The 23,889-nt window shown below is 45.5% G+C and overlaps 1 protein-coding gene and 2 long non-coding RNA genes across 4 annotated transcripts in view; 1 reads left to right on the top strand and 2 right to left on the bottom strand.

Annotated features, from left to right (window-relative positions):
* Positions 1–14,893, bottom strand: part of LOC109548073 (uncharacterized) — a 34,213-nt gene extending 19,320 nt beyond the window's left edge. Inside the window, exons 1-6 of one of the 2 annotated variants that reach the window (XR_002174079.3) lie at positions 14,485–14,893; positions 9,496–9,700; positions 6,896–8,656; positions 6,668–6,813; positions 3,400–3,471; positions 3,156–3,278 (exon numbers count right to left, since the gene is read on the bottom strand). This is a non-coding gene — a long non-coding RNA (uncharacterized lncRNA). The remainder of the gene's footprint in view (positions 1–3,155; positions 3,279–3,399; positions 3,472–6,667; positions 6,814–6,895; positions 8,657–9,495; positions 9,701–14,484) is intronic. The other variant, XR_012329983.1, reaches the window with a different exon arrangement.
* A 1,700-nt stretch (positions 14,894–16,593) lies between these two features.
* The window catches only part of PYGL (glycogen phosphorylase L), a 63,334-nt gene continuing 56,038 nt past the window's right edge, over positions 16,594–23,889 (bottom strand). Inside the window, exons 21-23 of the transcript XR_004525069.2 lie at positions 21,809–21,936; positions 20,658–21,040; positions 16,594–16,937 (exon numbers count right to left, since the gene is read on the bottom strand). The gene's annotated coding sequence lies outside the window, so the exon portion shown is untranslated. The remainder of the gene's footprint in view (positions 16,938–20,657; positions 21,041–21,808; positions 21,937–23,889) is intronic.
* Positions 17,940–23,177, top strand: LOC141277978 (uncharacterized). The gene is made up of 2 exons (XR_012329985.1): positions 17,940–18,214; positions 22,939–23,177. It is a non-coding gene; the product is annotated as an uncharacterized lncRNA (long non-coding RNA).

Below are 23,889 nucleotides of genomic sequence, written 5' to 3'. Positions count from 1 at the left end.
CACTGATGAACATAGATGCAAAAATCCTCAACAAAATACTAGCAAACAGAATCCAACAGCACATTAAAAGGATCATACACCATGATCAAGTGGGGTTTATTCCAGGAATGCAAGGATTCTTCAATATATGCAAATCAGTCAACGTGATACACCACATTAACAAATTGAAGGAGAAAAACCATATGATCATCTCAATAGATGCAGAGAAAGCTTTTGACAAAATTCAACACCCATTTATGATAAAAACCCTGCAGAAAGTAGGCATAGAGGGAACTTTCCTCAACATAATAAAGGCCATATATGACAAATCCACAGCCAACATCGTCCTCAATGGTGAAAAACTGAAAGCATTTCCACTAAGATCAGGAACAAGACAAGGTTGCCCACTCTCACCACTCTTATTCAACATAGTTTTGGAAGTTTTAGCCACAGCAATCAGAGAAGAAAAGGAAATAAAAGGAATCCAAATCAGAAAAGAAGAAGTAGAGCTGTTACTGTTTGCAGATGACATGATACTATACATAGAGAATCCTAAATATGCTACCAGAAAACTACTAGAGCTAATCAATGAATTTGGTAAAGTAGCAGGATACAAAATTAATGCACAGAAATCTCTTGCATTCCTATACACTAATGATGAAAAATCTGAAAGTGAAATCAAGAAAACACTCCCATTTACCACTGCAACAAAAAGAATAAAATATCTAGGAATAAACCTACCTAAGGAGACAAAAGACCTGTATGCAGAAAATTATAAGACGCTGATGAAAGAAATTAAAGATGATACAAATAGATGGAGACACATACCATGTTCTTGGATTGGAAGAATCAACATTGTGAAAATGACTCTACTACCCAAAGCAATCTACAGATTCAATGCAATCCCTGTCAAACTACCACTGGCAGTTTTCACAGAACTAGGACAAAAAATTTCACAATTTGTATGGAAACACGAAAGACCCCAAATAGCCAAAGCTATCTTGAGCTGGAGGAGCTATCGGAGTTGGAGGAATCAGGCTCCCTGACTTCAGACTATACTACAAAGCTACAGTAATCAAGACAGTATGGTACTGGCACAAAACCAGAAAGATAGATCAATGGAACAGGATAGAAAGCCCAGAGATAAACCCACACACATATGGTCACCTTATCTTTGATAAAGGAGGCAGGAATGTACAGTGGAGAAAGGACAGCCTCTTCAATAAGTGGTGCTGGGAAAACTGGACAGGTTTAACTGTACAAGTATGAGATTAGATCACTCCCTAACACCATACACAAAAATAAGCTCAAAATGGATTAAAGACCTAAATGTAAGGCCAGAAACTATCAAACTCTTAGAGGAAAACATAGGCAGAACACTCTATGACATAAATCACAGCAAGATCCTTTCTGACCCACCTCCTAGAGAAATGGAAATAAAAACAAAAATAAACAAATGGGACCTAATGAAACTTCAAAGCTTTTGCACAGCAAAGGAAACCATAAATAAGACCAAAAGACAACCCTCAGAATGGGAGAAAATATTTGCAAATGAAGCAACAGACAAAGGATTAATCTCCAAAATTTATAAGCAGCTCATGCAGCTCAATAACAGAAAAACAAACAACCCAATCCAGAAGAGGTAAATAGAGATTTCTCCAAAGAAGATATACAGACTGCCAACAAACACATGAAAGAATGCTCAACATCATTAATCATTAGAGAAATGCAAATCAAAACTACAATGAGATATCATCTCACACCAGTCAGAATGGCCATCATCAAAAAATCTAGAAACAATAAATGCTGGAGAGGGTGTGGAGAAAAGGGAACACTCTTGCACTGCTGGTGGGAATGTGAATTGGTACAGCCACTATGGAGAACAGTATGGAGGTTCTTTAAAAAACTGCAAATAGAACTACCATATGACCCAGCAATCCCCCTACTGGGCATATACCCTGAGAAAACCATAATTCAAAAAGAGTCATGTACCAAAATGTTCATTGCAGCTCTATTTACAATAGCCCAGAGATGGAAACAACCTACGTGTCCATCATCGGATGAATGGATAAAGAAGAAGTGGCACATATACGCAATGGAATATTACTCAGCCATAAAAAGAAATGAAATTGAGCTATTTGTAATGAGGTGGAGAGACCTAGAGTCTGTCATACAGAGTGAAGTAAGTCAGAAAGAGAAAGACAAATACCATATGCTAACACATATATATGGAATTTAAGAAAAAAAAATGTCATGAAGAACCTAGGGGTAAGACAGGAATAAAGACACAGACCTACTAGAGAATGGACTTGAGGATATGGGGAGGGGGAAGGGTAAGCTGTGACAAAGCGAGAGAGAGGCATGGACATATTTACACTACCTAACGTAAAATAGCTAGCTAGTGGGAAGCAGCCGCATAGCACAGGGCGATCAGCTAGATGTTTTGTGACCACCTAGAGGGGTGGGATAAGGAGGGTGGGAGGGAGGGAGACACAAGAGGGAAGAGATATGGGAACATATGTATATGTATAACTGAGTCACTTTGTTATAAAGCAGAAACTAACACACCATTGTAAAGTAATTATATCCCAATAAAGATTTTAAAAAAAATAAAAAAAAAAAAACATAAAAAGGAAAAAAGAAAAGAAAAAAAAAGCGTTGGCTATGGGGGCGGGGGCGGAGTTTAGGCTGTGGTGGGGAGTTGTGGAACTTAGGCAGGGGCGGGACGTCCGCCTCACTTCTTGAGTCACCCAAGGTTACCAAGGTTTAGAGGCGAGGGCTCTGGAGCCTCAGTTCAAATCCTGGCTCCATCGCCCTTCACTGCATGGCTTTTGAAAAATCCCACCACCCTTCTGTGTCTCAGGGACCTCAGCTTTAAAATGGAGCCACAGGAGTACTTGCCCCGCAGGTTGTGAGACCTAAGTGATATACATGAGAAAGGTTCAGAGCAGGGCCACGGTGTACCTAAAAGCTCAATAGCAGAGGGACCTTGTTATTATTTCACTTTTCCTTCACGGGGAATATCCTTCCTCCTGTTCTCTGCTTCTCCATCTGATCCTTTAACACTCAGCTCGGGCATTTCCAGGTCCTGGAAAGTTTCACTACCAGGGCTGGGCGGTGCTGGGCCCTGGGCTCTATGGCGCCCCCCCCCGCCTGCTTGTCTCACCGAAACTCACCACTTGCCTTTGTTCTGGTCGAGAATGTGTGGTCCTCCCTGCAGGGACTATGGCTCCTTCCCTTCTAACCCAGGAACTGTCTAGAGCCAGGCACAGGGCAGCTGTTCAGCAAGCGTTTGGAGGCTGAATGGATTAAAGAGCAAATACAAATCAAAGGACAAAGAGTTAAAGAAGAGCTGGCTCTCTTCCTCTCTCCTGACAATTTGCTTTTCAAAGTATTGTACAACACACAGACTTATCTTACTGTTTCTCTGAGTGATCCTGTCTGTGTTGAGACCTTTCCTGGCCAATTCTTGGGCCTGATAGCGTCGAGTTTCTGAAAAAGAAAGAGAAAAAGTAGTGTATGGGTGGGAGGGGTGTGCGGAATGCTGGGTGGAGGAAGGAAGCCCTCAGCCTGCTCTCAGGAAATGGGTGTCTAGGGACACCAGAGCCATTTAACACTCTTAACAAAGGGGACTTCAACAGGAGGAGCAAGAATTTAAGCATATTTTTAAGAACAGAAGAAAAAACCCTACTGGGTGGAGTCCTGCCTGAGGGCATGGCCAACAAGGCAATGGCCTTGACTGTAGTGAGAGCTGTCCTCATTCTTTTCTTTTTGAGCATTACAAAATAATTCACTTCTTGGGAAAAGATTAGACAATACAGAAGGGTAGAAAATAAGAACGCAAAACAGCCTCATCCCCCAGTCCTACTCCCCACAGGTAACCTCTGCTTCCGTGCAGATTTTAAAATACACACAGGGACACAGGCAGTCACACGTCTCTAGGGCTGCAACCATGCTCTAAAAAGCAGAATCGTAAAATAGGTCTAGATTTGCCCAGAGAGATACTGGATGGAAATACTGCAATAAACATGCTTTTTTCCCCCCCGCTTCTAATAGTGGAAGAAAGAAACTATTGAAAATAGGACACATACAAGGAACCCTTTTTATCTGAGAAGGCTTGTGGTGTGGGAGCAGAGGGGAAGCAGGCTTTGGAGTTTGAGTCCAGGTTCTGCTCTTCCTGTTGGCTTCTCAGCAGGTGAGAACCAGGTGAAATGCCCCATACTCAGAGTAGTGAGAAGGGCCTGGCATCTCAGGATGCTCAAGAAAATGAGGCCGCCTTGCCTGGGCCTGAGATCATTTGGTTTATTTCTTTTTCAGGTTTATTTATTATTTATTTTATTATTATTATTTTATTTATTTTTGGCTGCGTTGGGTCTTAGTTGCGGTATGTGGGAATCTTTCATTGTGGCACGGGCTTCTCTCTAGTTGTGGCTTGCGGGTTTTCTCTTCTCCAGTTGTGGTGAGCAGGCTCCAGTGCATGTGGGCTCAGTAATTGTGGCCCTCGATCTTAGTTGCCCTGCAGGCATGTGGGATCTTAGTTCCCTGACCAGGGATCGGACTGGCATCCCCTGCATTGCAAGGCGGATTCTTTACCACGGGACCACCAGGGAAGTCCCCATGGTTTGGTTTAGAAATGCCTGGATTGGAGATCCTCAGGGGAGGATGGAGGGCTGACTGCTGCAAGGCCGGGCTGGGGAGCAGGAATCTCAGCCCCCTGCAACCTCTTCCCCCCCTCCCCTTTAAAGCTACCATCACTCTTCCAACTTGTGACGGCCAAAGGCAAGGGGAAGCACAACAAGGCTTGGGCTTTGGAAAGCAGAAGCAACAGCTGTGCGAGGGGGAAGCCCTGGTGCAGGAGGGCAGCCCCGGCTGAGCCTAAAAATAAAACCCGGCCTGACAGCCTGCCAAAGGCCTCCTGTCGGGCACAGCGAGAGGGGCTGTCCTGGCGGCTCCTGGCCAGGCTGTTCTGGGGCCACGTGGGGAAGAGCCCAGACTCTCCTCTCCCCTCCCTCCTCCCCCCCACCATTCCCCAACGCCGCCTTCGGGAAGACCAGCCTGCCCTCAGTAAACACTCCTGCAATCTCCGGCTTTGCTTATAGGCCTGTCTCACTGCTGCCCCGTTTTGGGGTGTGATGGTGGATTGGCTGGGGTACCTTTGTTTACAAAATCTCCTTCCAGGTGTGAAAGCGAACCCGGTACTGATCCTTGTTCTTCTGGTTTCAGATAGACGGGGATGAAATGAACCTGTCCTTGGAGAAGAAGAGGAAGTGCCGCCGCGTCCCCCTACTTTAAAAGGAGCCCTTGGGCTTCCCTGGTGGCGCAGTGGTTGAGAGTCCGCCTGCCGATGCAGGGGACACGGGTTCGTGCCTCGGTCCGGGAAGATCCCACATGCCGCAGAGCGGCTGGGCCCGTGAGCCATGGCCGCTGAGCCTGCGCGTCCGGAGCCTGTGCTCCGCAACGGGAGAGGCCACAACAATGAGAGGCCCGCGTACCAAAAAAAAAAAAAAAAGCCCTTGCCACCGGCTTGCTCTGCGACGTCAGCGCCAGGCCACAGTGGGCTCTCCACGCAGGCGGACGTTGTGAACTTCCGCACCACCCAGGGCTTGCCTTCTGTGCCCCCCACGTTGGGATATCTTGCTCCGCCACCCCCCGCCCCCTCCCCCCGGCTTCAACTTGGACTGGTCAGGAGGAAGTTTCTCAGCTTTAAAATTATCAAACTCCCAAATGGATTGAAAAAGATCATTGTCAATTGAAAAAGCAAAAACATTTGGGAAGGAAAAATATTAAGCACTCGTGGGGAGCAGAAAACGTATGCCAGGAGGGTAAATTCTTCTAATATTTATTTTTTTTATCTTTTCGGTACGCAGGCCTCTCACTGCTGCGGCCTCTCCCGTTGCGGAGCACAGGCTCCGGACGCGCAGGCTCAGCGGCCATGGCCCACGGGCCCAGCCGTTCCGCGGCATGTGGGATCCTCCCCGACCGGGGCACGAACCCGTGTCCCCTGAATCAGCAGGCGGACTCTCAACCACTGCGCCACCAGGGAAGCCCTTACATTTAATTTTAAGGTTAAATAAAAAGTGTTTCTGTTTGGTTTAAATGATTTTAAATAGAGCTTGGCAGCATCTCAATGTCTAGAGTCAAATTTTGTGGTTCAAAAGTGTCACCATTGCTATGTCTCCTCATCAGCTCACTGCTGCCCCCGCGTGTCTTATCTAAACATCACAACACAATTTTCTGTTCTGCAAGTAGATGGTGGAAACCCTCCACCAGTCGGTTTGATCCCATGACAATAAACGGTACAGAATTAAAGCAATGTTCTAGCTTGTTAGTGACAGCTGTATAACCCAGGTGAGTTTCCAACAAGTCTTTCATTTTGGAAGACATCATTATATAGTCTCTCTCTCTCTCTCTGTTTTTTAATTCATTGTGCCTTTGCTGAAGGGATAAATTTAATCCTTAGAGGGAGTGGTTATGATTATATTAGCGATATAAGCCCTACTAAGGAAACCCCCTTCCAGAGAAACCAAATGATTTATTTATTGATGTGCATAGATTTATTTTATAGCGTTCAATAGAAATCCTATATTCAGGATGATGGAAAGTTTGCATAAAGAGTCTCCGATGTGAGATAATTTCTGATACAGGGCTCAAACAAACATACATCAAAGTGCAACCTCCTTGTGCTCACCTGGTACCTTTGTCTTCAGTGGAGAGATTGGATCCCCATTTTGATGTGGACTAGGCTGCCTCTGTGGGTTTGTATTAAGCACCAATTCTTCCTGCTTCTGGTTCATTTATGTAGTTTATCTTAAGTTGCTTCTTGCTTCATAGAAACTAGGGCCATAAAGAATATCATGTTGCCGTGGGTGGAATTTGGAAAATGCCTTCCATCCTGAATAGATTAAGAGGCTGCTACCTTTTGCAGAAAGGTTGCAACAGTCTCCTCCTCAACCTGCATGGAGGAGATGGCCACTTGCTTCCAATACTCATCCCGGAATCTTCCTATACTGCAATGGCAGCCTTGGTGTCACTTCCCAAAGTCACCTACTAAAGCAGCCTTCTGTGGTTCCTGAGTGCATATCCATGAATCTTATTGATCGCTCACTGTTTAATCCAGGAATAGCTCTGAGGGAGTGGGCTCAGCTTTTACCTCCTTCAAAACAATCAAACAAGTCTGGTCAAATTCAGGGCCCACCTAGGACACACTGGGGCAGATTCTCTTAGACCCAAGCCCATGTCTACCCCCAAAGGAAAGTTGTGAAAGGCATGGTCTGAATGGGCAGCCAGGGTTACTGAAAAAAGAGCTGTTGGTGGAATGTTCATCGTTTCGTAATTCCTTCACTCACCGATCCTGTGAACTAAGGTCTAGATCAGCTTTAGCTCCCTGGAGGGGAAGGCAGAAACTATGGGATACAAACTGAGATACAAGTCCAATGTTTCTGGGCCATTTAAGTTGCTCTGGCCAAAATCTATCCTGTATCTCCTGTGATATCCAGTTTTGGTGCATCTGTAGACATTAAACTGTAAGAGACAAGGCGCCAGGCAATGTCTTGCAAAGGCAGCAGGGAACCCCGGCAGCAGAGGCTCCAGGATTTCTATATAGAAGGAGCTCTCGGGTAACTATCTTTGACTGAATGTGAGTGCCGGAGGGCATGTCTTGAGATCGCATTTGCCTTTAAGCACAGTTTTAATTGTGCCTTTAACAGAGGTGGCTCTGGGGGCTGTTGATGGAGCTGCCTACTGAACTGCCATTGAAGAGCAGCAGTTGGTCAGTCCTCCAAGTTTTCAAATATTAGGCTCTTTCTATATATAGAGACCTGGTGTGACGTGTCTTATCAGTCTAGGTTGAAGTCACTTCAACAGAGCAAGAGATCTGTTGACTGTTTAACAATTTTAGACGTTTCAGAGTAGGCAGGCCAATGCCACCAAGACTTGAGGCTTAGCAGCTCAGCCTGGAGGGGTCCACTTCCCTCAGTGTCCTCAGGAGGGAAGCAGCAGAGGACCTGGAGCTCAAGCTGACCTTTGGCCTTGTGCCCTTGCCTTTGCCACTGCCCTCTGCTGTGTCCACCCTCCCTGCCACCGTCCAGCTGGGACTGTGCTGCTTCGATTGCTGTATGTGTGACCGTAGAGGAGCAGGGGTGGGTCAGGGCTTAGTGGGAGTTTTTTGAAGCTACAGGATAAATGTAGTATATCTTCTTGGATTATTGATTTTACTTAAGGGTTGGGGGAAATGTACAGTTCTATAAGAGAAATAATGATAAAGAGTGTGAATTAGTTAGGATTGAGTTCAGCTGGAAGTAACAGAAAACTCCAAAAAACCAGTGGCTTAAGGAAAATGGAAGTTTCTTTCTTATATTCAGGAGTTTGACAGGTAGTCAGTTCAGGGCTGGTAAGGCCTTTTCAGGGCAGGGACATGGGCTCTCTGCTTGCTGTTTGGCCTTGGGTAGCTTCCATCCTCAAAGACATTTCATGGTCCAAGATAGCTGCTGGAGAAGTAGCCTTTAAATTTGTATCCAGAGAGCAGGAAAGAAGAAAACATGCCCTTTAGGGACATTCCAGAAGCCACATCTATCACTCCCTTTAGGTCACATAGCCACAACTATCTGCAAGGGAGGTTTGGAGAAGTGGTCTTTATTGCAGGCAGATATATGCCATCTAAAAGTTGATAGTCCTTTGGCTATAAAAGAAAGGAAATTGAGATTGGGGGTCATTTTAAACAAACTCGCAGGTGATGCTGATGCTGCTGGTCCATGGACCACACTTTGAGTAGTAAAGGACACAGCCTCCATGTGCTGGCCCCTGCCTGCCCGACTTTGTCTCCTATTTCTTCCCACTGTCGCTGGGCTTCCGGCTGGGTCTTGAACACTCAAGCTTGTGTTCTCACCTGGGTGACTTTGAACTTACTATTTCCTCTGGTTGGAAGTCTGCTCTCAAGTCTTGTCACTAAGATCTCAGATAAAATAGTTTCTCTATGACCTGATTTCATTTTGGTAGCACTTGTCTGAATTTTCGTCATGTATTTATTTGTTTATATGATTTTTTTTGTCTTCCCCCTCTAGAATGTCAGTATCATGGGAGCAAGGAAGATATCTGTCTTGTCAACACTGAATCCAGGCACTTAGAATGGTACTAAGCACATATGCTAAAAATGTCTGTAGAATAAATGAAGAATAATGAAGAGTCTCCCTAACCATAATGTTAGTTCTTGAGATCAGGGGCCTGATCTTATATTTCTGCTCTCTCCCACAGTGCCTAGCAGTACCTAGCAGTACTCCCACAGTACCTAGCAGTACTCCCACAGTACCTAGCAGTACTCCCAAAGTACCTAGCAGTACCTAGCAGTACTCCCACAGTACCTAGCAGTACTCCCAAAGTACCTAGCAGTACCTAGCAGTGCTCCCACAGTACCTAGCAGTACCTAGCAGTACTCCCACAGTACCTAGCAGGGTGTAATAATACATGCAGTTGGCATTTGATGAATGCTCGTGGAGTGGGATCGCACAAGAGAAGGAATACCTGTCGAATCCTCAGAGGGGTCAAAGGTAGTGCAGGGCATGATGGCTACACTGAGCTGGGAAGTTGGCTCCGGGTGGGGAAGGTGAGAACAAGGCAGTGGACCCTGCGACGGCTTCCACAGTAGACCTTCCAGTCCTGGATTCTTCCTTCCTATCATCATGCAGTTCAGACTTTTACAGATTTGAATCAGAGGATGCCAGGGGGCCTATCGAGAATACATGCGATGGAAAGATTGGAATTGTGTGGCACTGGACTGGCTGCTGTACAGATAGATTCAAGTTTTGCAATTATTCAATTACTCCTTCATTTACTTAGGAGCCCCTGCTTTGTGCCAGGTGTTATGCTAGGTGCTGGGGATACATGTAGCCTGCGTGCATGATATTTCGTTCCAAACTGGACAAGTAACGTCAAACGCAAGGATTCCTAATTCCTATAGTGCAAGACTATAGGGTTGCCTGTTAAACACTATAGCCTTTCTGCTTAAAAATTGTTTCTCAGGCCACCTCACAATACTACTCACAGTCACATCTGGATTAATGAGCTGGTGTTTACTAAGTCATTTGTGACTGCTGGGTGGGGTGGGCTCCTTTGGGAGTTCCTATCCTCTTTGAGGAGTACCCCCCACCCACAACCTCTTACATTCCTTTGTCTCACACACTATAAGGAAGGGAGGGAATCTCCTGCTGACATCAATTTTTAATTCCTTTTGGTTGGCGGTGAAGTAGAAGAGAGTGGCTGCGTGGCCTCCTCAGAGAGTACATTTGTGTATATATTAGTATTTATTAGTAATTAAATTTCTATGTTAGTCTGTAAGCCATAAGGCTGATGACTGTCTTTTTAAATGAATGCATTTGAATATGGCTAGGAACCGGACAAAGAGAGTATCAAATACATTCATTAATAAACAATATCAATACTGTGCATTTGTGGGCTGAAAATTTTTTTAACTTCAAAGAAGAGCTTTCATATCTATGATCTCATTTCACACTACATAATATGATTTTAAAACTCCTTTCTAGGGGCGGGTTGTTCCACGCATGCCCAGCTCGGTTGAGGATAATGCAGACCCGCCTCAGGCTACCCGACACGGCTTTGCAGTCCAAGGTGCACGCAAGTCCAGGTCCCCTTGGGTCTCTCCCTGCTTGTTAAAAAACTAAAGGCAAAGATGGAAAAATATGCTAATTTCAAGCTGTGCTGAAAGCACACATACACTCAGGGCATGAACAGGGGAACTAAGGAAGTGAGGCTTTTTTGTGTCTTTGGAGATTCTACAAACTGAGGCATAGATGATGTCAAACTAATGTCTGGCATCCAGAAAGCCCAGAATTGGAAACATTTAGTCTTCTGGGACTGGAAAGTCAGTTCCTGTTTATTTCTCGACAGCTGTGACTTTTTTCCTGTCAACACTTTCTCCATGCATGTGCCTTCATTTTCAAGAAGATATTTTTACATATTCTTCCCCGAGCTTTTAGCTTTTCCTGTATGAATTCCTCTGGAGTAAAAGCCCCATGTCACTGTTTTCCCTAAGGCTGGAACGTGGACCATGAATTGCCCTTACTCTGAATTCGTTAGAGGATCATTTAAAAAATAATGCAAGTAGAAGAAAAAAAAGATCCTTGATGATGAGACTCTCCGCACCTCCCAGTCTGTATCATCCTGAAATCAACCACAGTGTTTCCACTTCACAAGAACTCCGCTGTCACCTTCCCTCCAGTGGACAGAGTAAAGATTGCTTCAGAATCTCCTAGCTGGATATCTAATGAGACAGCAGGACACTGTAGGTGGTGGTAAATTCCTTCACCCTGATTGCTCACAAAGCAGAAATAACTAACCCGTGATTAACTATTTTAATTCTTTTATCTTGAAGGGTTAGTGGAAGGACCAATAACCCAGTTTACAACTATCAATTGGTCCCACCACTTTGCCATCACAGCCCTGCCCCTTGGGACACTCTGACACAGGTTTAGTTTCCTACAAGATCCAGGTGCCCTTGGAGAATTAGCCTCACCTCGCCTGCTGTTTTGAGTGTGTAGTACATTCTGTGCCTTTGCATGCAGTGGGTGCTCAATAAATACTGAATGAATGCAGCCCAACATCTATCATTTGGTGTCACTGAGTCTCATTTCCTCTACGTAAAATGAGCGTATTGGCAAATGGCTGCTTTATATCTTCCAGTTTGAACATTCTATGGGTCCTTTTGGATAGCCATTTAAAATGATTTCCTGGGACTTCACTGGTGGTGCAGTGGTTAAGACTCCATGCTTGCAATGCAGGGGGCCCGGGGCTCTACCCCTGGTCAGGGAACTAGATCCCATATGCATGCCGCCACTAAGAGTTCACATGCTACAACCAAGGAGCTGGCGAGCTGCCACTATGGAGCCCGCCTGCTGCAACTAAGACCTGGCGCAACCAAATAAATAAATAAAATAAGTAAATAAAATAAATAAAATATATACTTTAAAAAATAAAATAAATGAATAGTATTTTTAAAAAATAATGAAATAATCTCCCATCGCCAAAGCTGTTTCTAAACAACAGAACAGTACTTCCCTGAACTCGTTGTTTGACCTCTTCAGCCTGAAAAGATGTTTCTCCCTGAGCCTGCAGCATTACATTATCTGTAATACACATTTATTTATTATCTGGTGACACATCTCATGTTGGTATTTAGCTTTTCATCTGCGTAGATCCTGTCCTGTCCTTACAATTAGAGTGTAAGCTTCCCAAGCCAGATACTTTATAAAATGTGCTCTGTAAATATTTGTTAAATAAACAGATATCACAGCAAGAAATCATCCATAGGGAATTCTGGGCCTAAGGGAAGCAGAAGAATCAACGGTGAGTCCCAAGTTTGTGGTTTGGGAAACTTGGTGTGTGATGATGCTGTTCTTCAAGAGAGAGAATCCTGCAAGAGGAACAGGTTTGGAGGAGGGTGGGGACGAGGTGAATTTAGTGACAAGCTGCACTCTATACCTCCTTCTTCGAGATCCTCAAAGAACATTAGCCAAGTAACGATTTTGAGACGTGAGATCCTGGACAAAGGAACTTATTTTACTGTGTGTAGCCTAGAGCTCCCCAAATAATTGAACATGATTATGGACACACTGATATAACACAATTAATCCTGGCTCACTCCTTCCACAGATACATGGGAAAACCAACTTCCATCTCTTGCCAAGGAACAAGAGAGCCTCTGGGCTATGTCTTGGAAAGTGCAGGGTTCTTTGGAAGAAAGGAGGCACTCAGGCACTTCTAGTCCAACTCTCATCACTGTCTCTTCTCAAAGAAATCACCTCCTTTGCTAAAAGGAAGCCCGTATCAACATGCTCAAATCCAAGACCATGAGAACAACACAACATCCATGCTTATAACTATAATCTAACTATATAACTATATATAGTTATATATGTAACTATAAATTAGATCTGATATAGGCTAAGACAATACAAAACCTAAACAACATAGAAAAATAAATGACCTGAATAAGTTATCTGACTCACTCCCTGTCTTCTGGAACTATCCTCAAACTTCCCTTTAATGTTGCGTTTCAATCTCAACAGCATTTGTTTTTTTGTGTTTTTGTTTTGTTTTGTTTTCAATATCCCACATCTGTGTATGGAAAGTTGAAAAAAGGGTGAAAAGGACAAGAATGGAAAAACACAAGGCAGTAGTTTATGTAGGGCTCATGCTAGTGGGACTGTATAATGTAGCCACTTTGGAAAACAGTTTAGTAGTTCCGTAAAAAATTAAACATAAAATTAACGTATGACCCAGCAAGGGGTATGGAGTTTCCTTTTGGGGTGAATTAGAGTGTTCTAAAATTAAATAGTGGTGATAAATGCACAACTCTGTGAATATAGTAAAACCACTGAACTGTACTTTCAAAGGGTGAATTTTATGATATGTGAATTATATTTCAATAAAGCTATGGACAGAGGATCTGAACAGACATTTTTCCAAAGAAGACACACACAGATGGCCAGCAGTGCATGAAAAGGTGCTCAACATCACTAATCATCAGGAAAATGCAAATCAAAGCCACAATGAGATATCACCTCATAGCTGTTAGAATGGCTGTTATCAAAAAGGCAACAAATAAAGTGTTAGCAAAAATGTGGAAAAAAGGGAACCCTTGTGCACTGATGTTAGGAATGTACATTGGTGCAGCCACTATGAGAAACAGTATGGAGGTTCCTCAAAAATTAAAAATGGAACTACCATATGATCCAGCAATTCCACTTCTGGGTATTTATCTGAAGGAAACAAAAATACTAACTCAAAAAGATATATGCACCCCAATGTTCATTGTAGCTTTACAGTAGCCAAGACATGGAAAGAAGCTGTGACCATCAATGGATGAATGGATAAAGAAAATGTGATACGCATATATGTATATATACACAGTGGAATATTACTCAGCCATAAAATGAAGAAAATCTTGCCTTTTGTGACAACATGGATGGACATTGAGAGCATTATGCTAAGTGAAATGTCAGAGAAAGACAAAAGATAAAGATCTCACTTGTATGTGGAATCTAAAAACAAACAAACAAAACCTAAACTCATAGATACAGAGAACAGATTGGTTGTTTCTGCCAGAGGTGGGGATGGGGATGGATGAATACGTGAAGGGGTCAAAAGATACAAAACAAACTTCCAGTTATAAAATAAATAAATCCTGGGGATGTAATGTACAGCTTGACTATAGTTAATTACACTGTATTTTATATTTTAAAATTGCTAAGAGAGTAGATCTTAAGAGTTATCACAGGAAAAAAAATTGTAACTATGTGTGGTGATGGATATTAATGAGATTTAATATGGTGATCATTTCAAAATATATAAAAATATTGAATCATGTTGTACATCTGAAACTAATATATTATATTATATATCAATTATATCTCAATAAAAAAGAAGAAAATTCAAGGTGGATAAATACTCTCTTTTCAAGAAAAAACATTCTCCAAATAATGGAAAATCAGTTACCTGTTGTTTGCTAGTTCTTCGTCCCTCAAATGCTCTATCACCACTGGTTTACCTCCACAGCTGTACGGCAGCTGAGAGACAGCTGTTCTTGTCCCCAGTTCGTTTTCTCTAGAATAATTTGAGGTGGTAAAATTAATCTGTCTCTAATGAGATCTCTTTTTCTGCTAGAAGCGCAAATAACATTCAACTACTGGTTTCTGATGGATTTGTACCCACAGCTTTGTCTTTCCATTTCTATGACATCAGAAGGGACATGTTTGTTTATGCAGTTTATCTGTACATTTTTTAGGTCACTTTTCTATTTTTTTCTTCACATCTTTATTGGAGTATAAATGCTTTACAATGGTGTGTTAGCTTCTGCTGTATAACAAAGTGAATCAGCTATTCGTATACATATATCCCCATATCCCCTCCCTCTTGCGTCTCCCTCCCACCCTCCCTACCCCACCCCTCTAGGTCATCACAAAGCACTGAGCTGATCTCCCTGTGCTATGCAGCAGCTTCCCACTAGCTATCTGTTTTACATTTGTTAGTATATATAAGTTCATGCCACTCTCTCACTTCATCCCAGCTTCCCCTTGCCCCCTACCCCCCACCCCCGTGCCCTCAAGTCTGTTCACTACGTCTGCGTCTTTATTCCTGCCCTGCCAGTAGGTTCATCAGTTCCAGTTTTTTAAATTCCATACATATGTGTTAGCATACGGTAACACGAGGACGAGAGCCTCCCCTGTCCTGCTGGACCCCTAACCGTGGGTGGGTCCCCCTGGGTGCAGGAACTCCTCCTCTACCCCAGCTGCCCCTCAGGGGTGCTGGTCCCCTTGGTCTGGCCTTTACTTTTTTTTTTTTTTTTTTTTGCGGTAGGTGGGCCTCACTGTTGTGGTCTCTCCCGTTGCGGAGCACAGGCTCCGGACGCGCAGGCTCAGCGGCCATGGCTCACGGGCCCAGCCGCTCCGCGGCATGTGGGATCTTCCCGGACCGGGGCACGAACCCGTGTCCCCTGCATTGGCAGGCGGACTCTCAACCACTGCACCACCAGGGAAGCCCTGGCCTTTACTTTTGCTCTTCCTTTCCCTCCCTCCCTCCCACTCCCTCAGGACCCGAGTGGCTGGAAGGGTCCTCGGTGGGCAGGGGATCAGGCCCGGGATCTCAGCAGGCTCCCAGGGGCCCAAGTGGGCAGGGGAAACCTGGCCACTCTCCCTTTTGATCCTCTGCCCTCTCAATGGTCCCCCACTTTCCCTCTTCGGGCGTGGGATCCCTTCCCCTCCCCCAGCCGCCCCTCAGGGGCACCAGTCCCATCCCGCCTCCACGTCTCCTCCCCCTTCACTCCCCCCATGCCCCAGGTCCTACCCGGTCGCTGAGGGTTCCTCCCGTCCCCTTCGGTGTCCGTGGTCCCCCACCGGTGCCTGATAGGTGCCCTAGTTGTGAGGAGACGCGAATTCTGCGTCCTCCTAGTCCGCCATCTTGACCCCACCCCCTCCCCCCCCAGGTCCCTTTTCTAAAACTCAGCTTTGTTAAGGTATAATTTATGTTTCGTCAAATTCACCTTTGGAAAGTTTCCAATTCAGTGAATTTTGGTGAACGCGTACAGTCATGTAATCACCGACAAACGAGATATAGACTATTTCCATCACCCTAAAATGTCCCTTCGTAGTCACGCCGTTTCTCCACATCTAGGCCCTGGCAGCCTCGCCCCCCGCACCATCTTACTTGATTTCTGTCCCGAGGGCACTCTTCCATCCCTATTTTGTGTTATCATTTCTCTTTAGGTAAGTCTCTCTACCACGCAGGATCCTGCTTTGTATCCCTGTAGAGCCAAATGTGGTACCTGGCACCCAAAATGTGCTCAGGAAATAGGTGCTTAAAAAATAAATGAATCACTTGTTTTTCAGGTTTTGCAAAATCATTTCAGAGACTCTGCTCTCTGATTTCCAGGATGTGCCGTTTGAAAAGGGGCTATTAATGCTGGGGAAAGATTTCTCCTAGAGTTTTAATTTATACAGTCTTTAAAAAAAAAAATGGGCCATAGTTATTTCTAACTTCAGAGATTTTGCTGAGCATTTCAACCATTTCCTTAGACTTGGGACTTACAACTTTGTTTGCTCAACCAGCACGTGGGCCTCTGACCTCTCAACCTGAATAAACAGATGGAAATAGAAGCTGGGACCAAACGCAGCTGCTGCTCTCTCCTCCCCCTGTTCTTGCTGTCTCGGATCCCTCCACCTCCACGGGGCATGGCCCAGGGTATCCTCCGGAGCTCCCCTGAATAAGTTCTGTGAGATTCCAGACCCATTTCACGGATGACTCCGGGGGTGGAATCTGACGGTGGCTTAACGTTTCTCATCATGCAGGGTGTGACCCAGCTGCAGCTGGCTCATCAGGCGGGCTCAGATTCCTCTGGTCCTTCCTCACCTGATTCCTCTTCTATCTTGATGTGCATCCAAAAGTTGACATTCCTAGAGAAATGACAAGAAGAGGTGAACAAAATTCCCCCTTGTCTGACCAGTTATCTGAAATGGCCTAGTTCTCGAAGGGAACTGCCCTTTCTTGAAAGGTGTTGGTGCTTTCCTCTAGACTGGCCAGTTGCCCCCAGCTGATGCATCCCTATGCACTTTCTGTGGGTTGGCAGTCCTTGCTAGGCCCTCTGCTCAGCTGGCAAATGCCCAACAGCTCAGGCACATGAGAGACCCCTTTTTCCCTCTGGGGAGGTTGTACCTTGCCTCCCAGATGCAGTCTTGGTGCTGGCATCAAATTGGTTCCAAATGGAACCTCATTCCCTTTGTCCCCCTTTGCCCTCACACTTTGCCCCGTGGCTTCCCTGGAACAGCTCTGGTGAAGGACGGTTTCTGCTCCAGAAGACAGTGCACGATGTAAGCGCATCGCTGCCAAACCTTTCGAAGCCTGAACTCCTGATACAAGGGGGGGTGGAGGTGGAGGTTTCTGCTACCTGCTGCTAGGTAAACAAAACACCAAAAAGGTGGTGCATTTGGACACATGGAGTAATTGTGTAGTTCATAACCCTGTGGACAGATAAAGTAGTAATCAATGAAAGGGAGCTAAAGAAATTCTTACTACAGTAATGATGACAGGTTTGTGTGTGTGTGAGAGAGACAGAGAGAGAGAAAGAGAGAGGGAGGGAAAGAGAGAGAGGAGAGAGGGAGAGAGAGGAAGAAGATGGGGGTTGGGAAGGGAAGGTTCAGGGAAAAAGGGAAAAACAAAAGGGAGAAAGAAAAAAGAAGGGTTAAAGTGGAGGAAAGCATATGTCCTTCAGGAGGATCTTCTAAAGCTGCAACTCTCAGACTTTTGTTTTATTACTATCATAGTAAGAAATGTATTTTACTCCACGCAGGGCGCGCACACGCACGCGCGCACACACACACACACACAGAGAGATGTATAGACTAAAACAGAAAATAAGTTTGCGCGTAGCCAGCTAGAAGAGTAGGGCACTTATTTCCATCACACATCATCAGTGCGTGTGGCGTCGGGGGCGCTAGGGCAGCCCGCCCCCGGGCCGCGCCCAGCCGCGCGCTGGGTCAGACGCCCCGCTCCACCCGCCGCAGGGCCCCCGGGTCGCCACACCCGCGGGGGAGGAGAGCGACCGGGGCGCGGCTCTGGGCTACCGGCGGCAGCTCCCGCGGCGGCGGCGGCCGATCCAGACGCGACGCGGGATGGAGACAGACAAGCAGGGCTGCGTGCCCGCGTGGTGGCACATGGTCACGTGGAACCTGAGGTGAGTGCACGCCGCGCCCTGTGCGCCCCGGCAGCGCCCCGCCGGCTCCGACCGCCCGGAATGCGGCAGGGTGGGTACCGCCGGGCGGTGACGCAGGGCTGGTGGCCGAGCGCTGACTCCCGGGGCTTCGGAGGCCCCCAGAGCTCTTGGACGGCTGTATCCTCAGCCCCAACCCCTACCCGCGCCGGCGAGACTCGCACGTTTGATTTTTCAGGAACCTATATCCCTTTGGGGCTTCTGAACTAGAGATTCCAGAAAGCTGGTTCAGGTTCCTGTGCCAATCTCTTATCTGCCTTGACATTTTACTAACAGCAGGACGGATTTTAAAAAATAATAATAGTGGCAATAATAATCAGTGTTGTGGTCTTGGAAGGCATTCTGTTAGGTCAAGGGCCTATCTGTGTAGATGGAGAAGGATCGGAAGCCCACCTCCCTGAGTGTGAAGCGTCTGGCGTGTGAAGAACGCCTCTCTATAATGCTAGAGATGCATGGTACATTGAAACCATAACTTGGCATCACTGCCTGTGCCTAGTTCTTATATCCTTCAAATGTGAAATGTGTAGGTCAGCACAGGTTTTTCATTTTCTTCCTTCCATGAATCCTTGGCTTGAGCAGTCACCTTAGACTACCTCAGTCGACCAGCAATGCACTGACTGTCTTGTTTGCGTTGAAGCCAGGTATTGGTTGGAGACCTTGGACCCAAAAGACTGCGTGTCTTGTTTTGTCTTGTTGGTGTGGGAAGGTATTGGCAGTTCTGTTTACCTTGCTTCTTTCTATTCCTTTGTTTTGCTTTGTTAAATTTTTGCTGATTACCAGATATCCAAAAATCATATCCAGGCACAGGAGACTTCACTTTGGGATGTCTGAGTGGTGAAGACAAACACCAATCTCCTTTCCTCTCTTCCTGCTGTGGCCAAAGGCAGGAGGCAGAGAGCGGCCCTCTCCTGGCCCAGCGGTGCAGGCCGGAGCCCCCTTTCTGTGTTGGATCTGAACACCAGTCAGAATGTCCTGACTGGCTGCACTTTTCACCATCATGGGCCTTACCTCCCAGATACGGTTGTTCTGGGAAAGCTAGCATTTACCACCTTTTAGTGGGTGGCTGATTATTTAACATTTATTTGGTAGAGAATCAAAGCTGCAGTTCACGCTTTCAGAGAACAGCCCACTTTGTTGATAGTGGAGAGGAGATGGGGATTTGGGGCCCCTTACTTGCCTTCGTAGTTACTAAAAATAATTCTCGAGATGCTCCGTGAAAGAATAAAATACTTGGGCATTTCTTCATCTGAGCAGAAAATTACTGATCTAATTTAGGCCGTGCTGAGGCACAGACTGATATCCAGCATCCCGAGTCCTTTTTGTTCCTTGGAGCTGGTGAGTTTAGCAAACATTCATGGAGGGCCTGCTGTGCACCTGGAACAGCCTGTAGCTGTGGATCTATTGTGATATGTTGTGAAACTCAGGGAGAACATTAAACCATGTTGTTTTCAGTGATTATTTTTTAATGCCTTGGGGATCTATTTATTTTACAAAAGTCTCATCAGATGTAGTTGCTTCTGAAAATGGATGGGCCCAGGAAAGTAAATCTCCACTTGCAACTGATTTTCTTCAAATCAGAAAAATGGAAACCATGTTCAGGAAAGAAGTTGGGGGAAGCCGAAGGGCTGTTTTCCTCTTCATTTCTCCCTATTTCATCCCAAGTTTTTACTTTTCTAGATAGTGCTTAGAAAATCCCCATGAGAAGGCTGATAAACGTATCCATCCTCACCAGAGTATTGGACATCCCACTCCCTATCAGGCACTCATCCAGGCCCCGGGCACACAACCATAAATAAAACAGGCAAAACCCCTGCTCTTGGGGAGCTCACATTGATTAATTTTCAGTTGTATCAATAATTCAAAACAGAGAAGGAATCCCTTCCCCTGTCCCCCAAAGCTACCAATAAGCCTTGCTTCCTTCTCCTTTATGAAAGAAATACACTCTTCTTTCTGTTCTCAACCTTTCATTCAATGAATATTTATGGAGCTCGGCCCTGTGCTAGGCAGAGTGGAATGTAAAAGCAGTATTATCTGTCACGTGGTTCTTGTCACTGGGGAGACAGGACTCATAGTGGGAAAACAATCAGAAAACAATTAAGGGTCAAACTGAGGCCCCGATTATAATTAGTGGGAGGGGTGAAAAGAGGAGAAGTCACCATGAGAAGATCTGTCTAGAGAAGCTTTGAAAAAAAAAAGAGGGACACTTGAGTGGATGTGAAGGAAAGGGAGGATTTGGTTGGGAGGAAAGAAGGGAGGAGAACACAGATGTAACTTGGTGCTTGGTGAGTTGGTGATCAATACATGTTGGCGGGATGAATGGGCACAGGGTGGATGTGTGGCATGTCTTAATATTTGGAATCGCTGTCTTGCCAAATGTGGTCAGAGTTGGGCTTCCCAAAGCTGGTACCTCTGAGCATGAAGGAGAAATGATTCGCCCTGGAGCAGCTGGTTCCACCAGGTTTTGCCAGTAAGAATCATCCAGTTAGGTTCTGTAGCCCCTGTGGGATGCGGTGCAGTTACAGCCACAGCTAATCAAAGGGCAGGCGAAGAACACCGAAGCATCAAGGTGGCTGTTTGATGTGCTGGCCGCGAGTGAGGATCGGGCTGAAACTGCATCCTCTGCTCAAATAAGGTCTATTAGCCACTGGTGACTTTTGATCCCCTATTGATCTAGGGGAAGTCAAACTGACAGCCCCCTAGTTCAAAGGAGCCGTTGTGCATTATTGATGCTGTGAGGGATGTGGTCACTCTGTTCTCTTCCCGCAGCAATTCTCACAGAAGTGCCTTGAGCTATTTGAGAGAAGGGTCCTGTATGAATTATTCTTTAAAAACAGAAACATATTTCCCTCTCTTGCCCCAGCTTCCCAAGCACCCTGCTACCTGCAAAAGGTAACTTAGCGGGAGTCTAACAGGCAGGGTAGTGGGAGTTCAGAGAGTCAGGAGAAAGAAAGCCAGAGCCAGCCAACTGGAAGGGAGCATAAGAATTCAGTTCTGCTCATCTGTCTGGGCGTGATCTGTGGCTCAAAGTGGCTCCTCTGGGTTTTGATTTCTTATCTCTAAAATCAGAACAGCCATATCCTCTGCTTCCGACCACCTTCATGGAGGCTATTTTAAAGTATGAAACAATCATTTTCGTTTCTTTCTTGCTGATTTTATGTGTAGGCAGTTGCCCATGGCTGATGTATTTGAAGAGCTGTCCATCACCCTTAGCCTGCTTATCTTTTCCACTCCCAGCAGAATTGCTGGAAATTCATCAGAGATTCATTACCTTCTGCGTCCATGCCTTTTCCAAACATGTGTAAGTGCCCTGATTTTTAAGTTATTAACACTTGAGGGAGAATTTTTTTAGAGGTCTTTCTTTGATGCCTTTGGCTATGTTCTGAGGATACGGGAGCAGGAAGGAAGAAAGTGGGAGGAAGGAGGGACCCTGAGAGGAGCAAGGGTGCAGAAGGGGAGAAAAGGATCCTGAAACAACTCTCTCTAAGAGCTGAATTTCACCAGAGCCCAGCCTTGTTCCTGGGGCTCATTTTTGCTTCAAGGATGACAAGTAGAACTCACCAGGACTGTGACAGCTCACTGGAGATCACCATGGAACTCTGGGGTTGTACAGACCTGGGTTCACGTGGCTCTGCCATTCATTGGCTCTGTGACCTTGGGAAGGGTCCTTAACTTTTCAGCCTCCTCATCTGCAAAGCAGAGGTAATAACAGTTGTCTTCTAAGATGCCTCTGGTCTAGCAGAGGAATCAGGGCAGGGGAGACAGCGCATCAGAAATGCTTTCCATCCCCTACAGCTTCACGATTTGATCACACTGACCGTTCACAGTAGGGAAAGGGACTCTTGTCATGGACGATGTGGACAAAAACTGGGAGCAGCAGGTGGTGACACTGACCTCCTGTGTCCCTCGTTTCTCAAAGGTAGGAGACAGTCCTCATGGGAGATGTGGCTAGAGACAGAGGTAGCCTGAGGGAGCCCTCATGGACAAACCATAACTTGTCTGCTGGTGGCCCCCAGTTTGGATGGTTTGTGTCACAGGGGGCAGTAGAATGAACAAGATGTGCGTGGCCCCCCGTGTCCCATTCCCTGACCAGGCCCTGCTGCGTCCAGCCTCCAGGTCCCCCCCTGCACCCCAGGCTGCTCCTCACGGCCCCGCCCACCAGGGATGTCACCTCAGATGTGAGGGTTTTGTCTCATTGCTTCCCAAGACCCAGGCAGAAGGGGCGGTGGGAATCTGACGATTATTCATTCACTGCTTTAGACTAATACTAATAGTAGCTAGCACATACAGCACTGAACTGTGATGTGACTGAAAACTGTGGCAACTGTTAAAACAGTCTGAATCCTGTTTCCTGGTGACTTCAGGGTCCAGCCTTGGCCTTCTGTGGGGTACACTGAGGAAACAAGTCTGACGCGAGTACATCCGTGTCCCCTCCCCTCCTGTCCTGTCACACCTGGGCTTTCTGAGCAGCTGGTAGGGGCCCTGACTTATTGCTTTCCTCTCCTGGTTCTCCCTTCGTGCCAGATCTGGATCTGCCCTAATTACATACAGTTCTGTAAAGCATTTTTGCTTAAATGCCAACCTGCCTGTAATTCCCAGTGTCGGTCTGTGAAATTCAATTTGGAGGTTAAAAGGAGAAACAAACCGAGACAACACTTGGACTGATTTTGAATACCTTGTTTGCTTCACAGTATCTTACAGATCTTTCCCATACTCCTGTTCAACCCTCAGAAGAAAAATTGCCACTCTGTGTGACAGCTTTACAACTAAATCATTAAACGAACATATTTTCCCTCCTCTGATGCACATGGTGATTTTTTTCAACTTTTGTGAGTATGTACCTTTTGTGAATTTGCCTTTATATATTTTTTTCCCAAATAGAGAACTTACTGCCCTTACAGTTATGGCATAATGAAAAAGATATGTCAGTTATAAAATTATGGCTAGACTTAAATGGTCTGAAACCTATTTAATATTGGCTTTGGGGTCTAGGATGAATCCTTGCAAACTGTTGGGATAGATAGAAAAATATGGCCTTGCGGGTAGGGTTTCAATTCAGGAGCTCAGTCTTCAAATTGGCTATTAATCTGTATACCTTACTGCCTCCTGTATTCTGTGCCTTTTCTCTTCCTCTTCTTGCCTGTATCCCTTGAGAGAGAGACAGGTTGATGTGAGAAATCTATTTTCCCGTGTTTTTTCTACCAAGTGCTGCGTTAGTCAGTGCGACACACGGTTCTTCTAGAGCACAGGTGATGCTCTCACCTGCATGTCTCCAGGTGTATGTTTATCTTGGACATTTAGTGGCTTATGGCTAATGACTAGGTTTTACTTAGTGCAAAAAGTAACTCATGACTTAAGTAGCAAAATACTCACTACCTTCTTCTAGACCCTCTTACTTTTTAGGTGAATGGTCTCCTTTGCTTTTCGCTTGAAACGGGGATGAAGATTGAATAAACTCCATTAGAGGCTATATATAACACTGGTGGTATTTTTAAGTCTAGCTTTAGTTTTTTTGGGGGGGGGGCAACTCTTTTGCGGGGTAGTCCTAGTTTATAAAGTAAAAATATTTTGCTTGGAATTGAGTGTAGTAGCTTGCAGCTTAGAAACATGTCAATCATGAGGCTAATTACTTTTTTTGATTG

This window comes from Tursiops truncatus, chromosome 2, assembly GCF_011762595.2.
Source record: "Tursiops truncatus isolate mTurTru1 chromosome 2, mTurTru1.mat.Y, whole genome shotgun sequence".
Lineage (NCBI taxonomy): Eukaryota > Metazoa > Chordata > Mammalia > Artiodactyla > Delphinidae > Tursiops > Tursiops truncatus.
Note: the sequence above shows the minus strand (reverse complement) of the source record. Positions and strands in the feature narration are given on the sequence as shown.